The 12,382-nt window shown below is 40.2% G+C and overlaps 1 long non-coding RNA gene across 1 annotated transcript in view; it reads right to left on the bottom strand.

Moving 5' to 3' along the window:
* Positions 1 to 11,838, bottom strand: part of LOC104985387 — a 111,000-nt gene extending 99,162 nt beyond the window's left edge. Inside the window, exons 1-2 of the long non-coding RNA XR_824890.1 lie at positions 11,788 to 11,838; positions 10,797 to 10,933 (exon numbers count right to left, since the gene is read on the bottom strand). This is a non-coding gene — a long non-coding RNA (uncharacterized LOC104985387). The remainder of the gene's footprint in view (positions 1 to 10,796; positions 10,934 to 11,787) is intronic.
* Between the last annotated feature and the right edge of the window lie 544 nt (positions 11,839 to 12,382).

The raw sequence follows: 12,382 nt of genomic DNA, 5'->3' as shown, positions 1-12,382 counted from the left end.
GAAGGCTGAGCGCCAAAGAATTGATGCCTTTGAACTGTGGTGTTGGAGAAGACTCTTGAGAGTCCCTTGGACTGCAAGGAGATCCAACCAGTCCATTCTGAAGGAGATCAGCCCTGGGATTTCTTTCGAAGGAATGATGCTAAAGTTGAAACTCCAGTACTTTGGCCACCTAATGCGAAGAGTTGACTCATTGGAGAAGACTCTGATCCTGGGAGGGATTGGGGGCAGGAGGAGAAGGGGATGAGAGAGGATGAGATGGCTGGATGGCATCACTGACTCGATGGACGTGAGTCTGAGTGAACTCCGGGAGTTGGTGATGGACAGGGAGGCCTGGTGTGCTGCAGTTCATGGGGTCGCAAAGAGTCAGACACGACTGAGCAACTGAACTGAACACCTTGCCAATATTCCTTGAACTCTCTAACTATGAACACATTACTTTTCTATTTGTTGAAGTCCAATTTTTACAATGAATAATTATTTTAAAGGTTTTCTCATATAACTTTTAGATATTTTAAGTATATGTCTAGGATCATTTGTTTTTGTATTTTGGTTGTGTACATGTATGCTCAGTCACTCCAGTTGTGTCTGACTCTTTGCGACCCTATGGACTGTAGCCTGCCAGGCTCATCTGTCCATAGGATTCTCCAGGCAAGAAGACTAGAGCGGGTTGCCATGCCTTCCTCCAGGGGACCTTCCCAACCCAAGGATCAAACCCATGTCTCCTGCATTGGCAGGCAGGTTCTTTATCACTGAGCCACCTGGGAAGTAGTTTGGTTGGGAGACATTAAAGATAACTCTGGCCTCATTAAATTAGTGTGTAAGGGTAATTCTCTCTCCTGCTCCCTCACTGCTGAAGCCTCCCTAACTTTCAAGCTTCTACAAAGAATCTATTATCATGACCATTTCATCACCTGTAATTCTGCAATTTTACTCACACACATTGATGACAACCTGGATTATGGACTGTTCACAGAGTAGGTTAGAGTACACAGGAATCTTTTTTGAGTGTCTGTGTTGGAAGCTGGCTGAACTGATATGAAATCTAGAAGGAAGAAGATTGACATGTAAACTTATTAAGGTGAGTTCAAGAAGCTGCATCTTGACTTATGAAACTCTTAGAATGTCAGCAGCCCTGCTCCTCACTTAACTTCTCGAACTCCTTTTTCTACCTTGTAGATTGCATCTCTCTTGGGCGTACATTATGTCAGCGGAACATCCTGACATAAATTTTCCTTCACTTAAGTTCACAGGCAATGTTCAGGAAAACTACCATTAGGAATTGTAACAGTGAAAGTTGAAGCAGGTGGGGTGCAGAGGGGTGGGGATGACAACTGGGAACTGAAGTGGAGGCATTGTTCTGAGGCTGTGAAAGGTGCTTTTAAGTATATTAGTGATATTTCTGTGAAAGCTGCCTCATCAATTCATTCAAAATAAAACATCCATTATGTAGAAACGGTGACGCGGAATAAAAGAACATAATGATCCTTTTGTTACAAACATCTGGGCAAATAAGTCAAGATTCAATCAGGGTCCCCTAAAAGAAATGTTAAGTGTTAGAATTAATGGGTCTTTGGAAAATATTTCTGAATATTACAAAACTATTAAAATGATCTGAAAATGCATATTCTTTCTCCCTATATAATTCTTTTCTCTCCTTATAATCTCCCTAGAAGTCAAATATCTATTTCAACTAACCTTACTTCTTGATGACATCGAGCCCCCTATGATTAACAGTAGGACAGAAATAAATGGTCACCAATATATGTAGTTAGTGTCTATTCTCTATTTGGGTAGTAACTAAAGATACTTTTTCCAAATATGTTTGCATCAGTGTTCATGCATATACAGAATAATATCCAAGCATTTTCAAATTTGTGAATAATGATCATGTCTTTACTATATTAATAATGTACTGAAAAGTATCCCCACTCTACCTTCTTTATTCTGACTTTCTTGTCCCATAACAGAGCACATGAGAGCATAGGACTCTGCTTACGCTCGGAACAGAAGCCACACTGGTGGGGTGTTGAGCTTCTCTCCATCTCCATACTGTAATTACAGGCGATTGCCAGTAATTAGCAAGATGGGTGTCATGTAATTTTCAGAACCATCTTCCAATTCTGATCACTTTCCCACAGCAACATTCTCTGACAGGCATATTCATCTTTCAGATTTAAAAATTGCCGTATCACGTGACTTAAAAAGACCAGATCCAAAAATGAGTGCTGGAAGAGGGAGCACAAAAACTGCGGTGAAGGCAATTACCCCACTGCTGAACCAATGGCGCCCTTGTGCTTTCTTAGTGCCCCTTGTACTGGTGGTTAGAAACGTCTCCCTGACAAAATGACATGCTTGCTTCCTGGTTACTGAGAAAAGGGCTGGAAACTGGCAGCATTACTGCTGCCCTAGCCACAGCCGACATTCTCTGTTACAGCAAGCATTCTAGAATCTGTCATTATTTTAAAATACCAACCAGAAGGTACGGCCGTTTCCTTACAGCTATGAATAATGTATCAGATATTTCAGGTAGTGAAGTCACTAAAAATGACAGGAAAGTTGAAGGCACTGACCTTAACAAAATCCTCAGTATTGCTGAATATTGTTATCTAAAAACAAAACAAAAACAAAATACGACACCAGGCAAGTTAATTTCCTAAAGACTTTGCATGTTTTAACATACTGACTTCACAGCAACACTCTAAGTACTTTCTGAAATACTGAACAAATGCTGAAGTCATTCTTGTAATATTTCTCTAGTTCTTCAAATCTAAGTACAGATGAGCTCTCGCTTTCCTTTCACTCTTATCCAGATGCCTTAACGTGACTGACACTTGAATATTGAACCAGAGTATGAGAGACTGAGAATTAGATTGAAAAATCTTAGAGGAGAAACTGGAATCTTCAGCAATAGCTCTATTTTTCCTTTTTTTCCATTAAAAAAATGTCTTTACTGAGATATAGATGACATATAACATTATGTAAGTTTAAAGTGTATAAAATGTTGGTTTGGAACATTTATATATTGCAATATGATTACCACCCTAACATTAAATAACACCTCTATCACTTCACGTAATTCTCATTTCTTTTTTATGGTGAGCCCAATTAAGGGGGCTTCCCTTGTGGCTCAGCTGGTAAAGAATCCACCTGCAATGTGGGAGACCTGGGTTTGATCCCTGGGTTGGGAAGATCCCCTGGAAAAGGGAAAGGCTACCAACTCCAGTATTCTGGCCTGGAGAAGTCCATGGACTATATATATAGCCCATGGGGTCGCAAAGAGTCAGACATGACTGAGCAACTTTCACATTAATTAAGATCTAGTCTCTTAGCAATTTTGAAGTTCATAATACAGTATTTTTTACTCTAATCATTATGCTGTGCACTAGATCTCCACAATTTATCTACTAGTTATAAATCTGTACCCTTAAACCACATCTCCCCAAAACCCCAGACCCTGATAACCCACATTTCATTCTCTATTTTACAAGTTAGGTTTCCTTCCATTTTGAAGATGGATATTCCATTCTGTTAGAGAAAAAAGTTCTGAATGTGGTAATGATAGATGAGGTTTGTAACTACTAGCTATATGAAAAAGTGAAAGTGAAAGTCGCTTAGTCCTCCCGGACTCTTTGCAACCCCATGGTCTATAATCTACCAGGCTCCTCCAACCATGGGATTTTCCAGACAAGAATATTGGAGTGGGTTGCCATTTCCTTCTCCACAGGATCTTCCTGACCCAGAGATTGAAACTGCAGACGCTTTACCATCTGAGCCACCAGGGAAGCCCACTAGCTATATATCCATGGGAAAATCAATCTGCCTCCCTAATACTCTGTTTTCTCATATGTTAAGTAGGGAAATTAACACCTGCCTATATTGCTTCCCTGGTAGCTCAGTGGTAAAGAAGTCTGCCAATGCAGGAGACATGGGTTAAGGAAATGGCAGCTCACTCCAGTATTCCTGCCTGGGAAGTCCCATGGACAGGAGTCTGGCGGGCTACAGTCCATAGGGTCACAAAAGAGTCAGACAAAACTTAGTGATTAAACACCAACAACAATTAGAGTATTATGGATAATATATTGAAAAAAGGTAAGTGAAATCTTTTAAAATTACAGAACAGCACAGTAAATTAAATAATATTGCCATTGATTCAAAAGAAGGAAGGAAGTGACATCACCATACAGGACATCTGGACAGTAAGTTCCCCCTCCCATTCTGAAGTAAGGGTATATTTTTTCTTATTATTTAATTCACACAATATATGAATAACTTATTGCAAGAGATTCAGAAGTACACGGAGGAAAAGGTGAACTTTTTCCCTAATGAATGCTTTTAGGTTATTTCCCCCTCAATGTAACCATTCTTAACAGTTGAAAATAAATTTTCCTCTTTCTTCTTTGCCCAGGCAATCCATCTTTGTTACATTTGAGACAGACTTGGAAAGGAACTGTAATTTCACCTCTGTGTGACCTTCTTTGTCATTTTTCCTGTTTGGAATGTGTGCATGATTTAGGTGTGAAGAAACAGAAATTTCTTTCTGGGTAGAGGTGATGACAAACACTGAATCATTAACATTTCCCCCTAAAAGCTTGGTGTTTAAAATGTTAAAGGTGTTGTTTTTTTTTTTTTCAGTGAAAAGACAATTATTCCATTATCCATGATTCATCAATTTTAGGCTGTTATTAATATGAAAGTTTGAGAATCAAACTGACAAGAAAATGGTGCCAAATCACTGATGTGGATCTTAAAAATGCTGCATAATTTGATTGCTCTGCTGTGTGCAGTGGAATATAATGCCAAAATGCTACTTTAAATCTGTTGAATATACAACTTTTTGTCAAACTTTTTTGAGATGCTTCTGAATTTTACATTTCAGATGCTGATTACTACTTCAAAGGTATGTGGACTGAAAAGAGCCACTAGTTTATTAGGGATTTCATAAAATTTTGTATCAAATCTTAATTGGCTTCTAGATGCTAAGAATCTTTATCTTAATTGTTAATAAAGGTAATATGATACTGTACTTCATATAATCACCATAGCTATACACCAAAACTAATTTTCATTTTATAACCATTTTATGATGTGAGAAATTTACATCCATGATCTTTTAAAATTTATGCTTTTACCCCTAAAAATACGTTGAAAAACTATGTACCTCTTCACATACTTAGAGGTGACATATAAAACTTTTTATTATAAATCTAAATAGTTGTAAAATATGTAATTTCTAGCATATCATAAATATTTACATTTAAAATGTAAATTAAATTTTTATTTAATTTAATTAAAATGTAAACTAAAATTATTTAATTGTATCTAATAGAATCTAAACCCTTGATCTATTTGATACCCAAATTTACTTATTTAGACAAATACCCAAACTCTCATTGGTGAAATATTTAATTGCTGTGCTAAGTCACTTCAGTCAGGTCCAACTCTTAGCGACACCATGGACTGTAGCTTGCCAGGCTCCTCCATCCAAAGGATTCTCCAGGCAAGAATACTGGAGTTGGTTGCCATGCCCTCCTCCAGGGGATCTTCCCAACCCAGGGATGGAACCCATGTCTCTGTCCTACATTGGTAGGTGGGTTCTTTACCACTAGCACCACCTGGGAAGACCAAAATATTTACATCATTCCTTGATTTTTGTGAACTTATACTCTAGGTAACTCTGGAAAGATGAGGCACAGGGAGGTCAAGAGAGTTGCCCAACATCACACAGCACATGTATGGCAGCTCTGGGTATGAATCCAGACTGTCTGCCTCAGGGTCTGCTACTTATATTTATTATCAACCATTTGCTACCTACATTTTTAACTTAAAGAAAATTAAAATGTGTATATTATTATTAACATGTATCAACAACATGTGCTACCTTGCTGCTTCTTTCCTCTGTGAGCATATAATGTTTTAATCCGGCCATTAGAAGACCATGGAACAGGATGACTCAGTGAGTTCCATGCCCAGGAGATACAGGATAGGTTTTTAGGAAAGAAAAAGAACACATTTCTCAGGCTTTATATTTAGAAAAATAGTATGAGATCTTCTTGTGTTTATTACTTTGGAATATTTCTGATGAAGAATAGAGAAAGTCTACTTTCAGTACCCCAAATGAGAGAAAACTATTCTGCGTAGCGGTGGGGAAATGTCATCACTGTCGATTTTCTTTATTTTTAAAAACAGAGAGACTGATGCCTTGATGATCATGAAGGTCATATTAATGGAGCCTGAACATGAATGGACCCTTCTCGTTTGGATCTACTCTTCCACTCCTAGTGGAGAGTCTCAAGTTTTACTCCTACTTGTGATAAATTTCAAGGATTATGACCTAACCAACAAAGGGCCAGAAAATCTGAAGAAGAAGGTCTGTTTATTAGTGTTATCCTGAGTAAACAACAACAAAAAAAACACATTTTGTTGAAAATATTTCCTGAATGATTTCCACCTCAGGAATTTCTGAACTTGTGACTCTCTGCATTATGAAAGCAGTTAATGTACTGGGGACCTGGCAAGAAAAAAAAAAATCCTCTCTGAATTTTGGCTAAAAATGTTCATTAACTAATAGCACCAATTAATAATAGTCAATGCCTATTCATTACCAAAAGCAAAGCTAGAACAAAAGCTGATGCTGCTGCTAACTCGCTTTAGTTGTGTCTGACTCTGTGCGACCCCAGAGATGGCAGTCCACCAGGCTCCCCCGTCCCTGGGATTCTCTAGGCAAGAACACTGGAGTGGGTTGCCCTTGCCTTCTCCAGTGCATGAAAGTGAAAAGTGAAAGTGAAGTCGCTCAGTCGTGTCTGACTCCTAGCGACCCCATGGACTGCAGCCTACCAGGCTCGTCCGTCCATGGGATTTGCTGAAGTGAGTTGCCATTGCCTTCTCTGAGAACAAAAGCTATTAAATATTAAAGCCTGACACAGGACAGGCAACCTCTAGTGTGCATTCTGCCATGTTTATTGACAATCACAAACACTTCTTTTTTTTTAATTAAACTTTTTATTTTGTATTGGAGAACAGCTGATTAACAATGTTGTGACAGTTTCAGGTGGACAGCAAAGGGACTCAGCCATACATACAGGTGCACCCATTCTCCCTTGAACTCCCCTCCCCTCCAGGTTGCCATACAACTTTGAGCAGAGTTCCCTGTGCTATAGAGTAGATCCTTGCTGGTTATCCATTTTAAATGAGTAGTGAGCCGCAACCCCATTTTTGATGATGCCTCTTTTTCTTGGCTATTTTGCTTCTGCCTCTTTTGCTGTATTCCTTCCTTCTTCCTGCATCCCCCTCTCCTCGCCTAGCTCTTATTTTGTTATCACTTCTCTTTACAATCACCTTACCACATTATTTCCTTTTGCTCTTCTTTTTCTCTATCTAGAAACCTGCTAGTGGTACCCAGTCTCTAATTAAGTCTGATTAAGGGCTATTAAGTCTTTCTGTGCCTTGAGACTCATCAAGATTAAATAGAATGCTGAGCCTTCTTCTGGAAGAACTGACAACTCAATAATCATTATCTGACATTTTCCTCTATGTCACCCACAAAACCCATCCCACAGTGTGAAGGGTTCAAGGCAATTGGGAGGAGACATCAAGACTTATTTTTAACTCTGTAGCAAACCCTGTGCCGTCCATCTCAGATACATAACCATATTAGATCCAGATAACACAATTCCTACGTTCGACAGATGAAGAAACAGAAACTGAGCTGGGGTGAAACATTGGAGCAGGGATGACCGAGGTCAACCTGGCTCCAACCTGTGCAAAGCTGTTTCCTTCATCCCCTCACTGCCTCTGGCTCTATGATCAACCTTAAATAAATTCTGATTGGATTCCAACCTCAAATTTAGATTCCAAGAAGAGAACATTCATGGAAAACCTTAGCATTCCCACAATCTGAACTGTGGCAAGACACTAGTCTTCGATAAAACAGATTCAATCATAATTTCTCCCGATTTCAGAACAAATTCCTTTCAGTAAGAGTCTGAAGGCTTAAACTCTGACATTTTCTTTGTAGCTGTGCATACGTTGGGCTTCCCTGGTGGCTCAGATGGCAAAGAGTCTGCCTGCAGTGCAGGAGACCAGGTTCGATCCCTAGGTCGGGAAGATCCCCTAGAGAAGGAATTGGCAAACCACACCAGTATTCTTGTCTGGAAAATTCCATGGATGGAGGAGCCTGGCAGGCTACAGGCATATGTTGGACACAAATTATTCATGGGAGTTAAAATGAACCTTCACTGAAATACGACATTTTTTTAAAAATTTGCCATGATACAATACTAAACTCCCAACAGGTTGCAATTAAGGACATACACCCCCACAAATGAAATGTCATAGAAATTACAAACATTTAGAGCAGGTTTCTCTCAGATCTCTGGAAAGGTAAACCTGTATCTTTTTTTCTCCCACGTAAAACCATACATCTTTCACCTTTCACCATGATATAAGCACTATTATATTCAAATTGCACTTTTGTTTATTCATTTCATCCTGACAACAAATATCTTGGAGACAGCTATAGGAAAATGTTGAAATGATTGATACTGCATTTGCTATCCAAAGCACAAATCAAATTATCTCCAACAGTACTCAAATCCCTTTTCCATCTGAAACACAGATAATAAATTACAATGTCAAAAATACTCTCTGGCTTAAACATTTGTTTTGAAGATTAAAGATATGACCTGACTCTATCGTTAGTGAAAGTCATACAAATTCCGTTCTTCAAGAGATCACAGCAGTATGAGTCCATAAAAAGAAAACGCACTTTTGGACTCTTCATCTTGAGTACTTAATTTTTTTTAAGGGTACTTGAATTACCGTCTCTGGAATATAGCAAAATCATTTTTGTATACTATGGGAAGCAGATCTGGTACTGTGCAAAAACACAGGATTTGGATTCAGGATCTGTTTTTGCTACCTACTATGTAGATTTGGGGAAATTTATAATCTCAGTTTCCTCATCCATATAATGGAAATGATAGTGGTGCCAATAAAATTGCTGCAAGTATTAAATGGCATTATGTGGGTAAAAATCCTCACCATTATACCTTATATGTAGTGTAGTAAGGTAAGTAAGCTCCCACGCTTTAATTAACCCAGCATTTTTCAGTGTTGTTTACCGAGGACAGGTTCTCTCACACATCATCTTAAAACTTTGATGTGAATGTCCTATGGAAATCAGAATAGTTATAGGTACCCCAATATCAAGTTCTTCCTTGGCAGTGATTATATTTGAGGAATGGGCTGGTTTAACTGATGATGTTAGCTTTTAAAATAAGGCATATTTTTAATAATGAAGGAATGCACAGCTATTACTGAAGTTTTATAAAATTAAAAATATAAAATAATAATGATTAATTACACTTAGGCTTATCATGCCCTCCTGAAAAAAAATTTGTAAGTTAAATTTTTAATTGAATATAAAACTTAAAAGATAAGGTGGAATGTACATTAAAAAAGCTAATTACATGCACAATATTCCAAGCTACCAATGTAGGGAAGTTATAGACTTTTCTCTTCATTTAGGTGAGTTTTTAAGACATGAAACAAAATATGAACCTTCTAATGCATGTGAGCTCTTTTAGTATAGAACAATGATCAACAGAAAACAATTCAATCAAAAAATGGGCAGAAGACCAAAATAGCCTTTTTGCCAAACAATAAATGCAGGCAGCCTATAGGCACATGAAAAGATGCTCAATATCACTACTTATTAGACAAGTCAAAATCAAAACTACAATGAGATACCACTTCACATCAGTCAGGTTGGCCATCATTAAAAAGTACAAATAACAAATGCTAGAGAGGATGCAAAGAAAAGGGAACCCTCCTACACTGGTGGTGGGAATGTACGTTGGTACAGCCAACATGGAAAACAGCATGAGGGAGCCTCAGAAGAATACAAATAGAATTATCATATGATCCAGCAATTTCACTCCTGGGCATATATCCAAACAAAACTAATTCAAAAAGGTACATGCAGCCCTATGCTCAAAGCAGCACTATCCACAATAGCCAAAACATGGAAACAACCTAACTGTCCATTGGCAAATGAATGGATAAACAAGATGAGGTACATATATACAGTGGAATACTACACAGCCATTAAAAAAAAAACAATGAATAATGCCATTTGCAGCAACATGGATGCAACTAGAGATTATTAAAGGAAGTGAAGTCGGAAAGACACCTACCAAATGCTATCACTTCCGTGTGGAATCTAAAATAGGACACAAATGAACCTATCTATGAAACAGAAACAGACCCACAGACATAGAGAACTGACTTGTGGTTGCCAAAAGGAGAGTAGGAGAGGGAGGCTGGGCTTAGCAAATGCAAACTATTACATTTAGGATGGAAAACAACTCTTCCTGCTGTATACAGCACAGGGAATTATATTTGGTATCCTGCAATAAATCATAATGGAAAAGAATATTTTTTAAAAGAATGTATATATATAATTGAATCACTTTGCTGTACATTAGAAATTAACACAACACTGTAAATCAACTATACTCCAATTTTAAATTTAATAATAATTTTAAAAAAGAACAATAAGTCGTTTTGACACAATAAAACGTGTTCCAGCAATTCCTTTGGTAACTAATTAGACCTGCTGGGCAAGAGCAAGCTCTAGCGCTATAATAAGGTCACCTCTTGTGACTGTTGCTGCAGCTCAAAGAACTCACTGTACACAACAGGCAAAACAAAAACCTGAAACCATAATCCGTTCTGTCAAGACAGACCTTCAGAGGAGGAAGAAATTTAGAAATGTTTAGAGAATCTGCAGCAGGTACCTGAGGGCACGTGTTTCCACGTCTACTGAACTCGAGTGTGCTCCAACCAGTTCTCTCCCATATCTTTTCCGATCCTGGTACTTAATCTTCCCGTATCATTGAAGATCAGGTGTGAGCCAGGGAGAGCTCTAAATAGCCTGAGGATCAAAGCATATGGCGATTTCCGTTGAAGTCAGCACGAGTTTTTTCTCAGTAGGACACACACACGGGGGCAGAATTCCGCAATGGATTACACCTGCACTCACGGCACGCTTCTGCATTCTGTGTGCTGATGGAGCCCTTCTGTGACTCCTGGGGCCCAGCACCCAGAGAACAGTGACAGCACTCCTTACGACTCACTAAATTGTGCAGAGCCATTGCTAGGCCAGGCCCAGCCCACCTCTCCTTCTGTTTCCTGTGGGTGCCCAGAAACCCTTAAGGGTCTAAGTCAGTGTAACCTCATTAAAATTCACAGCGACAGAAACACATGCGTCCGCACTCCATTCCATCCTGCAAGAGGCGAAGGTTAAAGCATGAAGGGCAACGTCAAAAGGCCGCGCAGTCCAGGTCTCTCTACGGGTCAGACGTTTCAGGCTCGTGTTCCCACACCGCCCTCAGCAGCTACCCGGGCCCCAAGGTCAAGGCACGAAACACGCTGCTCAGAAACCACTAAGTCAAGGCAGACTGAACCCAGACTCCGTGAAGCCAGCCCTTGTCCACCGTCTACCTCCCCAGGGCTGCTGCCTTGGCCTGTTCTGGATCACTCGCAGGTCCACCGCACCCCCAAGCCCCTCAGCCCCGTCTGGCCCGATCCCAGCCCTGCAGCTCCTGGGTTCGCGCTGCACCGGACCACCGGTATAGCTGCCCCACAGCCCTCTGGACCCGTGCAACTCCTCACTCCAGCCTGCCCCTCTCACCTCTCCAGCAACCCCAGCGGTCAGCCCCGGGCCCGGCCACCCAACCCCCCAACACACCCAGCCGTCAGCACCCAGGCTCCAGTGCGCCCACTCACAGAGCAGCAGCAGGAGCATGGGTCAGCAGCAGTGGCGTGGCCGTAGAGGGCCTCCATGCGCATGTGCAGAGGTGGGCGGGGCCGGGAGCTGACCCGCCGCCTGAGGTCAGCTGGTTCAGGTGCAGCACCCCACACAGGAAAGAAGAAAGCAAGCATCATTAACATGAATTGCCTCGCTTGCCCGAATTTTTCTAGCACTTCTTGTTTATTCATATGTTTTCTTTAGACTCATTCCACATATAAAACCTGGTGTGTAGCTTTTTCACTTAACATTTTAACAAATTGTTCTAAACTTAAGGCAATGGCACCCCACTCCAGTACTCGTCTGGAAAATCCCATGGACAGAGGAGTCTGGTAGACTAGAGTCCATGGGGTCACTAGGAGTCGGACACGACAGTATAGCTTTCAAGTAGACAACCGCGACTTCCCTTTCACTTTTCACTTTCATGCATTGGAGAAGGAAATGGCAACCCACTCTAGTGTTCTTGCCTGGAGAATCCCATGGACGGAGAAGCCTGGTGGGCTGCCCTCTATGGGGTCGCACAGAGTCGGACACAACTGAAGTGACTTAGCAGCAGCAGTAGCAGCAAAATTC

Source organism: Bison bison, unplaced genomic scaffold, assembly GCF_000754665.1.
Source record: "Bison bison bison isolate TAMUID 2011002044 unplaced genomic scaffold, Bison_UMD1.0 scf7180017864043, whole genome shotgun sequence".
Taxonomy (NCBI): Eukaryota; Metazoa; Chordata; class Mammalia; order Artiodactyla; family Bovidae; genus Bison; species Bison bison.
Note: the sequence above shows the minus strand (reverse complement) of the source record. Positions and strands in the feature narration are given on the sequence as shown.